The sequence below is a fragment of the Cervus elaphus genome, chromosome X, assembly GCF_910594005.1.
Source record: "Cervus elaphus chromosome X, mCerEla1.1, whole genome shotgun sequence".
Lineage (NCBI taxonomy): Eukaryota > Metazoa > Chordata > Mammalia > Artiodactyla > Cervidae > Cervus > Cervus elaphus.
Genome location: NC_057848.1, coordinates 150,586,645 through 150,601,593, shown reverse-complemented (window position 1 = coordinate 150,601,593; position 14,949 = coordinate 150,586,645). Strand labels below are relative to the sequence as shown.

General features: G+C 36.4%; 1 protein-coding gene across 1 annotated transcript in view; it reads right to left on the bottom strand.

Moving 5' to 3' along the window:
- Nucleotides 1–497: 497 nt before the first annotated feature.
- The window catches only part of LOC122690637 (serine/threonine-protein phosphatase 2A 65 kDa regulatory subunit A alpha isoform-like), a 29,133-nt gene continuing 14,681 nt past the window's right edge, over nt 498–14,949 (bottom strand). The window contains exon 3 of the mRNA XM_043897521.1: nt 498–2,008. The gene's annotated coding sequence lies outside the window, so the exon portion shown is untranslated. The remainder of the gene's footprint in view (nt 2,009–14,949) is intronic.

Here is a 14,949-nt window from a genome sequence, read left to right as displayed (position 1 = left end):
TACAAGACTTGGAAGAAATAATATTGTAATCTTTTTAAAAAATGAAATGTATGCTGACAGTATTTTGGTTGGAATACATTTCTGAGTTAGATATATGAGAAATAGAGGGAAAAGAATGCACTCAGCTTGTATTTAAGGAGAAATCGTTTTCCTTTTCCTTCCTCTGTGGGCAAGAAACATGAGATAAAAATAATCAGAATAAGGTCCTTAGGTATGGAGAATTTATTAGAATCAGAGCACTTACTAATTCAGAGCAAATGAGATCTATAGATCGTTAATTGCAGCTTGGTGTCTTTTATAAGAATGCCTCATGTAGTGAGCACATTGTCCCTTCACTAAATGAGTAGTGATTATCTGGGAGATTACTGTGATTTATAAGCTCATTTTCTTCATTTTACTTTACATGTGCCAGACACTGACTCATTCAATAGAAAAGCAAAACAAGCCTGATTTTTTAGAAATTAAATGCTTTATTGATTATTGTTATTCTCACCAGAAAGTTACAACATATGGGATTGTTCAACATGTAGTATATAAATTTTTAAAAATAACTTTACTGCAGGCTTTAGGTGATAAACCCTGATTTTGGCATATTACATTCCTGCCAGAATCTAAAGAATGCTACCCAAATGGAGTAAAACAGTATTTGTTGTTATGGGAGGAGAGATTATTTTCTTGGAAAAAGATTCTAACTTTATCCTGAAATATACCCTTTTCAGACAAGTGTGACCTCTACAGTAACTTGAAGAATTTTGTGTCTTCCATCTTTAAGGTGAAAAAGAGCCAGACACTAAAGTGTGATGAGTAATCAGAGAGTATGATGCACAAGCAACATGTTACTCCTTGTTTTTCGGTAAATGGTTTTGGTAGCTTCAGATATCAAAGGAATTGACTAGATACATGCAAAGTTAAGTGGAGAATTTACACAATTATTCTAATTGTTGAGAGGCAGTAAAACATGATGCTAAGAGCTTGGGCTCTGCAGCCAGACTGCCTACCTTCTCATCATAGGTCTGCCGGTATGATCTTGGGCCATTTACTTAGGCTCTCTGTGCTTGCTTCTTCAACTGTGAAATAGGGATGTTACCATCACCTAGTTCATAGGCCTGAATGAGTTAGTACACATACGCTGAATGGTGGCCAACATAAATAGTAAGTGCTAGCTGTTACTATCATTCAGACAAAAGGAATAGGTATACAGATCTATGGCTGATTCATATCAATGTATGACAAAACCCATTGAAATGTTGTGAAGTAATTAGCCTCCAACTAATAAAAATAAATAAATAAATAAATAAAAAAAATTTAAAAAAAAAGATTCATGGGCTGGTTTTTGTTGATCAAGGTGTACATTACTTTGGGAACTTGAACATTAAAAAAAAAACATTTTGAAGTAGTCTGTTCATTTATAGGTAATGGTGTAGTGACGGGAAATGTGACAGAGTGAGAAAGGAATCTACCACTTTTTGAAGAGCCCTTATATATACCCTGAAGTAACACAAACAAGGGTTTACATTCTAGCTCTGTTCCTTGCTGGTTTGTCAACTTGAGAACATTGTTTAATCTTAAATTTTTCCACCTGGTAAGGAGTGGGGGGGCAGTGCTACCTTACACTGTTGTAAGCATTTGCGATAATGAATATAGAATTTTTAGCATAATGCTGGCATATAATAGGAATCAAGCAATAATTTTGTGGCTGTCTTTCAACAGCCTGATAGTAGAATTCTATCTCACCCAAATAGCTCTCTCAAAGTCAGGGAAGGGACCTGGGGCAAAGTCAATTCACTACTTTTCATTTTTTATTTTTTTTTCCTTTCTGCTTTGAAAGTGAGGAACACTTGTGATATATGTGTTTCAGAAGGCATTCCATGGGTAGAGCCAGGAGTCATCTCAGCAGGATTTTAGAGACACTTCTCAGTTGAATTACCCGATGTTCAGGGCAGGCACTGGGGTACAAATCTCAGTTCCCGTGGTACAGAGCTGTTGAGTCAGGATGCAGCATAGTATTCTGAAAGAGCATCAGGAGAGAAGAAAATCAGTCATGTGTCTCTCAAGAAGCACAGGTCCCATAGAAGTCAATGTTGAGCAAAGTTCCAAATTTGAGTAGGCAGAGGATGTTGCTGACTTATTTCAGAGGCTTAGCCCTAGGCCTGGCATATAGATTTGAAAGAGCAGCAAGACAAATTCCCAGTTCCAGAGGTTTTGATAAACTGCACAGTTATCAAAGAAAAATCAGCAGAAAAGATGTGTGTGGTGGGGATTAACATTTATCCAGCATCTACTTTGAGACATACACTGCGCGACATTTTCTGTGTGCTAAGTATTGGTATCCTGCCATTTTATTTATTTATTTTTTTTATCCTGCCATTTTAAACTGAGGTTTGGAGAAACTAAGAAACTTGCCCAAAGTAAGAGAACTCTCAAGTGCTGGAGCTGAGATCCACACTGAGATCTGTCTGGTTTAGCCTCTAGATTCTCAGGGATTCTGGAACTAGAGAACAAGTCGTGCACTTAGATGCTAGAACAAGGATACTGAGAGAAACCTTACCTTGTGAAAATGGTTGAAAACCTACCAATTATAATTAGGCACCCTATCAAACAAAGCCAGAGGTGTAGAGTGACTTGATCCTAAGTCATTGCAATAGACTTAAATTTCTGAAGACTCAGGTCAGGATTTATCTTGGAACATGGGAGTGGATAAGCCTTAAGGAGAGGAAAGGTGATTTAAGTGACAGGAGGAGGGCTGCAGGGAAGTAACCTCACAACTCATTGTCTTCTGCCCCACCTTCACACAGTGATTTTTTAAATTATTTTTTATTGGAATATAGTTGATTTACAGTCTTAGGTTATTTTCTGTCATGCAGCAAAGTAAATCAGCTCTATATATACACATATATTCACCCTTTTAATATTCTTTTCCCATAATTGGTCATTACAGAGTGTGGAGTACAGTTCCCTGTGCAGTATAGTAGGTTCTTGTTAGCTTCATATTTTATATATAGTAGTTCCACAGTACTTTAAACGGGCCCCTGGAGTCTGCAAAGTGCAAAGCATTAATGTAAAGCTCTAAGTGCTTTCGCTGTCTAATTTGTTATCATGGAGTAGCCAAGTAATATTTCTGGTGAGCAACAAGGATCCTTAAGTTTAAGTGTGTAGAGGTATGTTGGCAGTGTTTTATGTGGAAATTCTGTTCTCTGAATTTCATTAAAGCAAATCATGGCCTGATTATCCTACCTCTAAAGGAAATAGAAAAATTAAGGGAAATAACATCACCAAGTTGCAAACAAGATAAAAACAGAGATGTCTCTATTACAAAGCTATGCCAAAAAATTTCATATTTAACAACTTATTTTTAGGACCACAGGACAGAAATTATATCTTAGATACTTAAATTAGTATATGAAGGTTGGATTTTTGAGCCTAGTAAAGTCAGGATTTGATTCTATTAAACTGATTACTCCTTAATGCTACCTCAAAGGTGAAACATTTTATATCACACTCAAGTTATTTGATTTCTAAAAGTTCTATGTATGTCACAGGATTTGTTTACCATCAGGAGAAATGGGAAACAGTTTGGGACCAATTGCATATTCTCTTTAATCATGTAGTAAGTTGCTTGTTTGGTTAACAAAAAGAATCCCTCTTATCTACTCTGGGAAGTCTTGCTTGGACCCAGTAGCATTTTTACATCAGGCAAGTGTCTCATTGGATTTTCAAAATTTGTGAGTGAGGAAATAGTTAAATTGAAATTTGAAATATTCCAAGGACATATTTATCTTTTTTCTAAGTAGTGAAACAGTGACATATTTTGAAATGGGAGATTAGCTTGTTAGTCACTTCAGACTTTTGTTTCCAACATCTTCTTGCCATGTTTGGTAGTTTTTAAACTGTCTCATTGAGTTGGAGCAGCCATACAACCCAGCTCCATGTAAAAACCTTAGAATATTTTTTTAAATGCTTAGGATCATACCATCTTAAAATGTACAATTGTTTACATTAGAATTTTTTTCTTCTTTCTTTTCAGGATCTTTCCACATGCATATGTGCTCTTTATATTTTTTTAAAAAATTAAAAAAAATTTTTTGGCCACACCGTGCATAGCCTGTGAGATCCTACTTCCCAATCAGGAATTGAACCTGTGCTCCCTGAAGTGGAAGCATGGAGTCCTAACCACTGGACTACCATGGAAGTCCCATTATTTACATTTTAATCACACAGTTACATGAATGTATTTTCATTAGAAAAATTCAAACGCAAATATATATAGAGTGAAAAATGGAAGTCACTCTTTACTTACTCTTCTCCTCTTAAGTCTCATAATCCTTATTAGGTCATGCTTAATCATTCTTGGCTTAGCTGGTAAAGAATCTGCCTGCAATGTGGGAGACCTGGATTCGATCCCTGGGTTGGGAAGATCCCCTGGAGAAGGGAAAGGCTACCCACTCCAGTATTCTGGCCTGGAGAATTCCATGGACTGTATAATCCATGGGGTCTCAAACAGTTGGACAGGACTGAGCGACTTTCACTTCACTTAACCATTCTTAAAGGCTTAATATGCATCCAATTAATTCTTTCAATAATTTAATATACATATACACACATACAAACACAAATAAAATTTTAAGCTATACCAATGGGGCAACACATTTTCTTCACTTAATATGGTTTTGACATGTTTTTCCTTTGAAATCTGTCTCATTTTTAAAACTGCTACATAGTATTTCAAAATATATATGGAGCATGAGATAGTTAACCACTCCTCTACTGATGGACATTTAGATTGTTTCTGATTTTCTATTCTTATAAATAATATTGAAGTGAGTATCCTTGAATATATGTATTTGTTCTTTTCTAGAATAGATATTTAGAAGTGGAATTGTTGGGTGAAATCTATCTTCTGCTTAATTAAATTTAGATTAGATTGAAACTGTCAACTTCTCATTTAAAATACTATAAAGTTTATGCTCCCAGCAGTAGTGCAAGAGAGTACCATTTCCACATACCACTGCCAACACTGACTATAATAAATCTTTTAATATTTTGCTAATCTGATGGGCCAAAAGGATAGAAATTGTTTCTGTTTTTATTACTTGATGATAATAATATATTATTTTAATCACAGACTCAGTTTGCAAATATTTACTTAGAATTTTTATTGATACTTATATTTATAGCAGTCTTATGTTTTTTATTTATTTTTAATTGAAGGATAATTGCTTTACAGAATTCTGTTGGTTTCTACCAAACAGCAGCATGAGTCAGCCATAGACCACCCATGTCCCCTCCCTCTTGACCCTCCCTCCCACCTCCCTCCCCTCCCCACCCCTCTAGGTTGTTACTGAGCCCTGGTTTGGGTCCCCTGAGCCATACAGCAAATCCCCATTGGCTATCTATTTTACATATGGTAATGTATGTTTCCACGTTACTCTCTCCTTTGGTCTGATATGGTAATGAGGTTGAATTAAGCTTACAGTATAATTTGAGAAGATTTTCTTATTTTCCTATGATCTGGAACTGTTTATACAAAGTACAGGAATATTTCCTTTGTGAAACCTCTGCCTGGTGACTTCTGTCATGGTAGGTTTTTAAATTTCTTTCATGATTATCAGTGTCTTGATGTTTTTTATCTCAAGCCTATTTCGGTAACTAACTTACATAGTTTAGAAAATCATTCAGGTCATCTTGCTTTCAAGTTTATTAAGTACAAAGTGATACATTATAGTGTGTGTTTGTGGCTACTTCTTGATGTCTCAATTTCAAGCATTATCAACTGACTTCCCTTTGTATATAAGGAAGAATTAATTTTCTGTCCACCTACTCCTCCCCTCCATTTTCTAACCATATTCCCAGGCTCCTGATTTGTTCTTGTTTTGCTTACATGAATATTTCGGGTTTGCATTATTATGACTAAATCGGTGGTTTTCATATTGGCTGCCCATTTAAATCACTTGGGGAGCTTAAAACATAAATACTGATGCCTATTATTGATTTAATTGTCCAGGTGTGGTTTGGGTATCTGAAGTTTTAAAAGCTCCTTAGATGGTTCTAATGTCTGTTGAGTGTTGAGAACCAAGGAAATGTTATTCACAGTTGATTACTCAGTTTAACTTTCCTTTCTAGAAAACTTTTTAATTTGCCTTGGAGCTATTATCTTTCTATGTTTGCTTCATTTTCTATATTCTTATCCCTAAATCAACCCCAAATTCCTCTCAGTATATTCATGTTTGTCAAGTGTTCATTCAGTGTCATCTTCTGGAAGAGATCCCTGTGGTAGCCTTCAGAACAGTTCTTGCCTTACCGAGCTGGGCTCTAAGCTATTCCTATTGTCATCTCAGTATCTTACTCGACCGGCCTCCTGAGAATTCCTTTCTCCTCTCTTGCTTTGGCTCCTGGTTTTCTGGATCCCATGTCTTCCTGTCCTCTTGGTTTACTACCTCATTATGATAGAGCACCTATCTTAATGACTTCCCTAGAGAGAAGAGTTCATAGAAGGTGACTTTTTAGAAGTTATCTTTACAATAATAAATTAGCTGGCTATACAGGTGTTGGTTGCAGATAACTTTTTCTTCAGAATTTTAAAATAAAATGCCTCCTTGTCTTCTGATTTCCAGTGATGCCACTGAGAAGTCTGATGTCATTCTGATATTTTATGAGAACCTATTTTTCTCTCTCTCTCTGAAATCTTTGAGGATCCTCTCTTTACTCAGTGTTCTAAAATTTCCTGATGATGTGACATGAAAAGGATCTATTTTTATCTATTGGTGGATCATTTCAATCTGGAAACTCTGGTCTTTCAGTTGTGGGAAGTATTTTTGGATAATGGTTTTGATGATTTCTTCCTCTCCATTTTGTCTTCTCTCTTATTGGGGTGTTAGACCTCTTGGAAGTGTCCAGCTATCATTTAACTTTTGTTTCCAAGAGCTCTTTTTAATTCTTGAAATGTTTCTTCTGTAGCATCCTTCTCTTCTTTCCCTTGTATAATCTATCCATTCCAACTTTTGCTTTGCTTTCCCCCTACGTGTGTGTGTGTGTGAGAGAGAGAGAGAGAGACAGACAGACAGACAGACAGAGAGATATTTAGAGGTCTTCTAATGTCTAGGGCATAACAGTCGAGCACTAAAATGCTCATCAGGGTATTTCTTTGTAGATAGCTGAGACTTGTTGAGTATAGCTTCCGGCTAGACCTTTCTGTAGAGAAACTCCACAGTGTCATTCTATTGAGTATATTTTTTCTTAGTGGTCAGAGTTCCTAGAAAAATACTCTTCCACTTCCCTGCTGGGTGGGGAAGGAGGGGTGGTAGTGGTGTATAATCCTGGTTGCCATATTTTGAGAGCCAAGAGAGGAAGAAAGTCTTAACATTCAGCATGCAGACTTTCACAACATACCACACTTTTAGTGTGGTGTCCTCTTAACTGTGCATAGTATCCAGCAGTCTACAGAACCTGTATTTTTTTTTCCCCTCCAGAGAATAAACTCCTGTCTTCTGGATAGGAAAGGGAGCTTACTTGGCTGCATGAAATGAAAAGGGAGATTTTTTTTCTCCCTCACCAGATGTTGATTTTATCTTCTTGTCTTAGCTATTTCATCACTCTACTTCAGAGATAGCTGGAACAACACATTTTGAAGCATTTTGGAGGATCTGTGGTATAAATCAAGTTATTCCTTGGTGTTCTCTATTGCTTGCATAGGATTCAGCTTTCTCAATTCTATTACATAGGTAACCACTTGTTCATTTGCTTTTCAGGTTCCAGAATTGTGTTTCAGTCTGATCTTCTGTTTGTGTCATTGGAATATATAACTATTAAAAAAACCTCTATAACTGTCATGGATTTAATTGTTTTGCTTATTTTGTTTTTGCTTTTTTTTTTTTAGAAATTAATAGGAGGCATATGCTCTGTCTTCTATAAAATTGTTTAATCCTATGGTACCTCGGATGGTAAAGAATCTGCCTGCAATGCAGGAGACCTGGGTTTGATCCCTGGGTCGGGAAGATCCCCTGGAGCAGGGCGTTCTTGCCTGGAGAATCCACTCCAGCATTCTTGCCTGGAGAATCCCCATGGCCAGAGGAGCCTGGCAGGCTACAGTCCATGGGGTCGCAAAGAGTCGGACACAACTGAGCAACTATGCACAGCACATTTTCAGAGAATATATTTTGTATTATTTCAGTTTTTTGAAATTTGTTAAGATTTGTTTTACAACCTAGAAGATAGCTTATCTTGGTGAATGTTCCATGGGTATTTGACAAAAATGTTTATTCTGCTGTTGTTTCATGGAGTGTCCTATAAAAGTCAGGTCAAGCTGTTTGGCAGTGTTATTCAGGTCAACTACATGCATATGAAAGTTTCTGGTTTTCTTTTCTTAATATAATTTTTATTTATTTTTGGCTGTGCTGGGTCTTCATTGCTACCTGGGCTTTTCTCTAGTTGTGGTAAGTGGTAAGTGCAACTCTCTAGTTGCAGTGCATGGGCGTCTCATTGCAGTGACTTCTCTTGTTGGGGAGCATGGGCTCTAGGGCATGGGGGCTTCAGTAGTTGCAGTTTGTGGGCTCTAGAGCACAGGCTCAATAGTTGGTGGCACAAGGGCTTGGTTACTCCATGACATGACATGTAGGATCCTCCTGGATCAGGGATTGAACTCATGGTCTCCTGAGTTGGCAGGCAGATTCTTTACCACTGAGCCACCAGGGAAGCCTATGATTTTCTAATAAACACTTTTAACGCAATAAATTTTTCTTTGGGTATCACTTAGCCCTCAATGCAAGGTCTTGAGATGTAGTACTCTGATTATCAGTCATTTCTAGAGGATTTTAAAATACAGTTTTTCAATGCATCTTAAGATTTTTTTCCATTTAACTTTTAGTAAAGTAGCATGTGGTAAAATTGCTTTTTTTTTGTTGGAAAGAATCTATAAATTTGTTGGAATTCATAGAAGGTTACTCAAAGTTTTCAGAATTAAAATTGTTTTTTTCCCACTCTTTTCAGAGAATTTGGTCCAAATGTTCTTTTTAATTTTTTTTGAAAATTTTCATATGGCTTAACATGGTCATTTGTAAATATTTGTATGGATATTTAAAAAGATGGTATACAAGATATTTAGTATATGGCATTCGGTTGTCAGTCACCTTACTCTTCTGACTTAATTTATAAACTGAACTTCTTCAAAAAGTGATTACAGTCTTCCACTGCAATTCACGACTCAAAATTTATCCTTTTATTGTTTATTCATTTTGTAAGTAGTTACCATTTAAATATTTTGAAGCCATTTTGTTACATGCACAAAAAGTTTGTGATAATTGTATCTCCATGCTGTATTATATCATTAGTCAATATAAAAAGGAATACAAAGTTTTTGTGCATTTTAATGTTCACCTTGAAATCTATTCCACTTTTCATCTAGCTTGGATATCGTTTTACATCCTTGTATTTTAAAGCAGTATTTTTCATTTTAAGAATACCTTTTGAGATAATCTCTTCAGCAAGTAGTGCTGGGAAAGTTGGACAGCTATATGTGAATCAGTGAAGTTAGAACATACCCTCTTACCATACACAAAAATAAACTCAAAATGGCTTAAACATAAGGCATGACACCATAAAGCTCCTAGAAGAGAACATGGGCAAAACATTCCCTGTCATTCCCAATGTTTTCTTAGGTCAGTCTCCCAAGGCGATAGAAATAAAAGCAAAAATAAACATAGGGACCTAATCAAACTTACAAGCTTCTCCACAGCAAAGGAAACCATAAGCAAAATGAAAAGACAACCTACAGATTGGGAGAAAATATTTCCAAATGATGCAATCAATAAGGTCTTAATTTCTAAAATATAGAAACAGCTTATACAACTCAATGACAAAAAGCAAACAACCCCATCGAAAAATGAGCAGAAGACCTAAATAGACATTTCTCAGAGAAGACATACAAATGGCTGATAAGCACATGAAAAGATGCTTATCATTGCTAAATATTAGAGAAATGCAAATCAAAACTAGAATGAGGTACCACCTCACATCGGTCAGAATGGCCATCATTAAAAAGTGTATAAATAATAAATATTGGAGAGAGTATGGGGAAAAGAGAACTCTCTTACACTATTGGCGAGACTATAAATTAGTGCAGCCATTATGGAAAACAGTATGGATGTTCCTCAAAAAAGTAAAACTAGAATTACCATATGATCTAGCAATCCCACTCCTATCCATATATCCAGACAAAACTATAATTCAAAAAGATACATGCACCCTTATCTTCATAGTGGTACTAGTTACAATAGTCAAGACATGGAAACAAGCTAAATGTCCACTGACAGATGAATGCATAAAGAAGATGTGATTCACATATAAAATGGGATACTATTCAGCCATTCAGAAGAATGAAATAATGCCATTTGCAATATCATGTATAGACCTAGAGATTATCATCCTAAGTGAAGTAAGTCAGAAGTAAACAGATAACATATGATATCACTTATCACTTATATGTGGAATCTAAAATATGACTCAAATGAACACATCTGTAAAACACAAACAGGCTCACAGAGAAGAGACCTTGATTGCCAAGGGGGGAGAAGGAAGGCAGAAGGAAGGATTAGGAATTTGGAATCAGAAGATGTGAACTATTATATATAGGATGGATAAACAACAAGGTTCTGTTGTATAGCACAGGGAACTGTCTTCAATATCCTGTGAAAGACTGGAATGGAAAAGAATATATTTATATGTATAAGTGAGTCACTTTGCTGTAGAGCAGAAATTAATCCATTGTAAATCAACTGTACTTCAGTGAAATAAGAAAAAGAATGTCTGTTGTAGATCACCAGCCCAGGTGGGATGCATGAGACAAGTGCTCCGGCCTGGTGCACTGGGAAGACCCAGAGGAATCGGGTGGAGAGGGAGGTGGGAGGGGGGATCGGGATGGGGAATACATGTAAATCCATGGCTGATACATATCAATGTATGACAAAACCCAGTGGGAAAAAAAAAATAAAAATTAAAAAAAAAAAAAAAGAATGTCTGTTGTAAACAAGTGGTCTAGAATTTATTTTGTGTTTTTCCTCTGAGACTCTGTCTTTCAATATAGTTATTTAACCACTTTTACATTTACTGTTATTCTGGATATGCAGGATGCATTCTTGCCATCTGATTTATTTCATGTTTTCTCTTAACCATGATTTCTCTTTTAATTTTTAGCCTTTTGTTTTACTTATTGAAATTCCCTTCAGTTTTTCTCTCTAGTAGTTTGATAATTGCACATGCTATTTATGCTCTTCTATTAGCTAGCTTTAAAATTCACCACACATTTAAACATTTTTCTACCACTTCTAGAATCAATTAGTATCACTATTCTCTTCTTACAATATTTTCATAGCTATACTAAAATCAGAGAAACATTTTCATGATAGATTTTTATTAATATTATATACACATGGTCACTGCTGTTAAACACCTTCATAATTATTTTTAATAGCTACTTAATATTCTATTGGATTGCTATAAAATATATATCAGATTAAGGACACACCCTACTCTAGTATGATTTCATCTTAACTAGTTACATCTGCAATGATTATATATTTATATTTAAAATGTATATAAAATTAAAATAAGCAAACAAGTATCTGTTCCCCTACTCTGTGTAATTTATTTAAATGATTGATTAAAAATGATTAGGATATCTAATGCTGTGGTTACTATATTTGTGCCTGTAGAGTTTCTATTTCAGTACATTAATTTTCTGGGTTGAGTTTGTGTGACAGCAGTCTTCTCTTTATGAGTATCAACAGTTTTCTCTCCACTGGATAACATTCTTTCCAGTATATAGTGCAAAGGGATTGCAGAAACAGTCTAGTGTGTTGGCTAAGGTGCTAAAGGAGAATAGGATAGACGAATGACAGGCAGACAGCAGACAAGAGGGCCCCAGAGTGAAACCTGTGCAGACAGATAGTGGAGAGTTCAGTTAGAATGTGCTTGGAAACATCAGGGGAATTAAATAGAATCAGAAGTGTGCAGGAAGGTTAAAAGGTAAAATGATGTCTTTTTTCCATTTATTTGTAGAGGACGGATAATAACAGTCACAGGAGAGTAAAAACTCATGAATTCAGAAAAGAGGTTGCAAAAACAGTCATGCCAGGTAGTAAATGAGAGTCTGGAGCCTCTTAAGCCTGGGTTGAATTCCTCACTGTGGAAGTTACAGGAGGACATTGTAACTGATTCTATGCATAAGATTATGGACTGGAATAAGTTTATAATAGTTCAGAAGGCTACTGCATACTGCCAGCATGCTTGCTGACTTTAAACGTGTACTTCAATTTATATATATATGGAGAAGGAAATGGCAACCCACTCTAGTATTCTTGCCTGGAAAATTCCATGGACTGAGGAGCCTGGTAGGCTACAGTCCATGGGGTCGCAAAGAGTCGGACACAACTGAGCAACTTCACTTTCACTTTTCACTTTTCAATTTATATAATTTTAAAATTTTCAGTTATTTAAAGGTAAGTCCTATAAAAGTATACATTTCAGATAAATTACAGCTTTGAAGAATGAACCTCTTATAGGTTGACCTGTTTCCCCCTCCAAAATATACAAAAAGATACATTAAATACTTAACTCCCAGCACATCTCAGAATGTGATCTTATTTGGAAATGGGATCACTGCAGATGTGATTAGTTAATATGAGGTCACACTAGGGTAGGATGAGTCCTTAATCTGATATGACTGGTGTCCTTATAAGAAGAGGAGAAGAGACGACAGAAAATGACACATGAGTGGAGATGCTATGTGACAGTGGAGACAGAGACTGAAGTGCTGCTGCTACAAGTCAAGGATTGCCAAGGCTTGATAAAGACTACCAGAAGCAAGGAAGATCCAGGAAAGAATTCTAGCCAAAGTCTCAGAGAAAGCATGGCTCTGCTGACACCTCATTTTTGGACTTCTAGCCTCCAGAACAGCCGGGAAATAAGTTTCTATTGTATAGCAGCCAGCCAATAGGAAATCAACACGGAACCTATTAATTTTACCAGAGGGATATGACTGAAGCATCCTATCTCCATGGGCAAGGCTATTCTAAGTGAAGCTGGAAAGTCTTTTCAGTGTAGACATGCTAATGTGACTGCTAAGTCAAAGTGAAGATGAGTCTTGAAGGACCATCAAGCTGGAAAGAAACTGCCACCTCTGTACTAGTAAATTCTTATCTACCCACTTCCTCACCCAGCTTATAAATGAGGATGGTAAAGAAAACTGGATCAAATAGATTTGAATATCCATTATGGATGGCATATCCTAGGAACTCTGGAGCAGAAAGATACACCACTTATTATATTGAAACTGCTATTTTTTGGGTAAAATATTAAAAAGTTACAATTTCATATGCTTCAACCTAATAGGTTACACTGGAATTTAGAAGGTGATATTATAGATTTCTAACAATAAAAGGTCTACACAGTAAACTTCAGATAAGAATTATTGCATCTGAAAAGATGGAAAAGATTCAAGAAGACCCTGAGAAGTGATGGGTATTTGGGGGTGGATAGTGAAGGGATGAGTTTCATTGGAGATGGAAGTCCATGTGCAGGAGTCAGGAGGGAAGATTCATGAAAAGTATCTTGGTCATATGTTTAAAGAAGATCTTCAATGCTTGACTAAGGAGTTCCAGTTGTTTGAAATTAGTGAATAAATTGTCAAAGGTGGTCTGGAGAAGAAGATGAGAAGTGATGGTTTAGGAAATTAGCTTGGCATATATTTATTTAGCAAGTATTTGTTGAGGCCAATTTGGTGTGCAGACTGCTTGGAGAGTTGTGACACTGAAGACCCAGGAACCAAGAAGGAGATTATGAAGTGGTGACCATGTGGTTAGCACAGTGTAACTATGACGTTGTATGTACTTGAACTGGAGTGGTGGGGTGGAAAGGAGAAGTTAAGGTGGTTTGAGGACACCTGAGAGAGCTTAGTGATGTATTTAATTGTGCAAGAAGGAGATGCAGTCAAAGATGATATCAAATTTTTTCATTTGAGTGAATTTAAGAACGCCCTTAATAACAAAAATGGAGAAGGCAAGAGAGGAGGCTGGTTCCAGGACTGAGGTGCTGATTTTTTAAAAAACCTTATAATCTCAAAAATATACAAGCACCTCATGCAACTCAATACCAGAAAAACAAACAGCCCAATACAAAAGTGGACAAAAGACCTAAACAGACATTTCTCCAAAGAAGACATACAGATGCCTAATTAACACATGAAAAGGATACTCAACATCACTCATTATCAGAGAAATGCAAGTCAAAACTACAATGAGGTATCACCTCACACTGATCAGAATGGCCATCATCACAAAGTCTACAAACAATAAATGCTGGAGAGGGTGTGGAGAAAAGGGAACCCTCTTACACTGTTGGTGGGAATGCAAACTGGTACAGCCTCTATGGAAAACAGTGTGGAGATTTCCTTAAACAGCTGGGAATAAAACTGCCATACAACCCAGCAATCCCACTGCTGGGCATATACCCCAAGGAAACCAGAATTGAAAGACACACATGTACCCCAATGTTCATTGCAGCACTCTTTACAATAGCTAGGACATGGAAGCAACCTAGATGTCCACTGGCAGATGAATAGATAAGGAAGTCGTGGTACATATACACAATGGAATATTACTCAGCTATAAAAAGGAACACATTTGAATCAGTTCTAATGAGGAGCCTGTTATACAGAGTGAAGTAAGTCAGAACGAGAACGACAAATACTGTATATTAACACCTATATTATGGAATTTAGAAAGACAGTAATGACGATCCTACATGCAGGAAAGCAAAGGAGACACAGATATAAAGAACAGACTTTCAGACTCAGTGGGAGAAGGTGAGGGTGGGATGATTTGGGAGAATAGCATTGAAACATGTACATTACCATATGTAAAACATAAGACCAGTGCAAGGTCAATGCATGAAGCAGGGCAC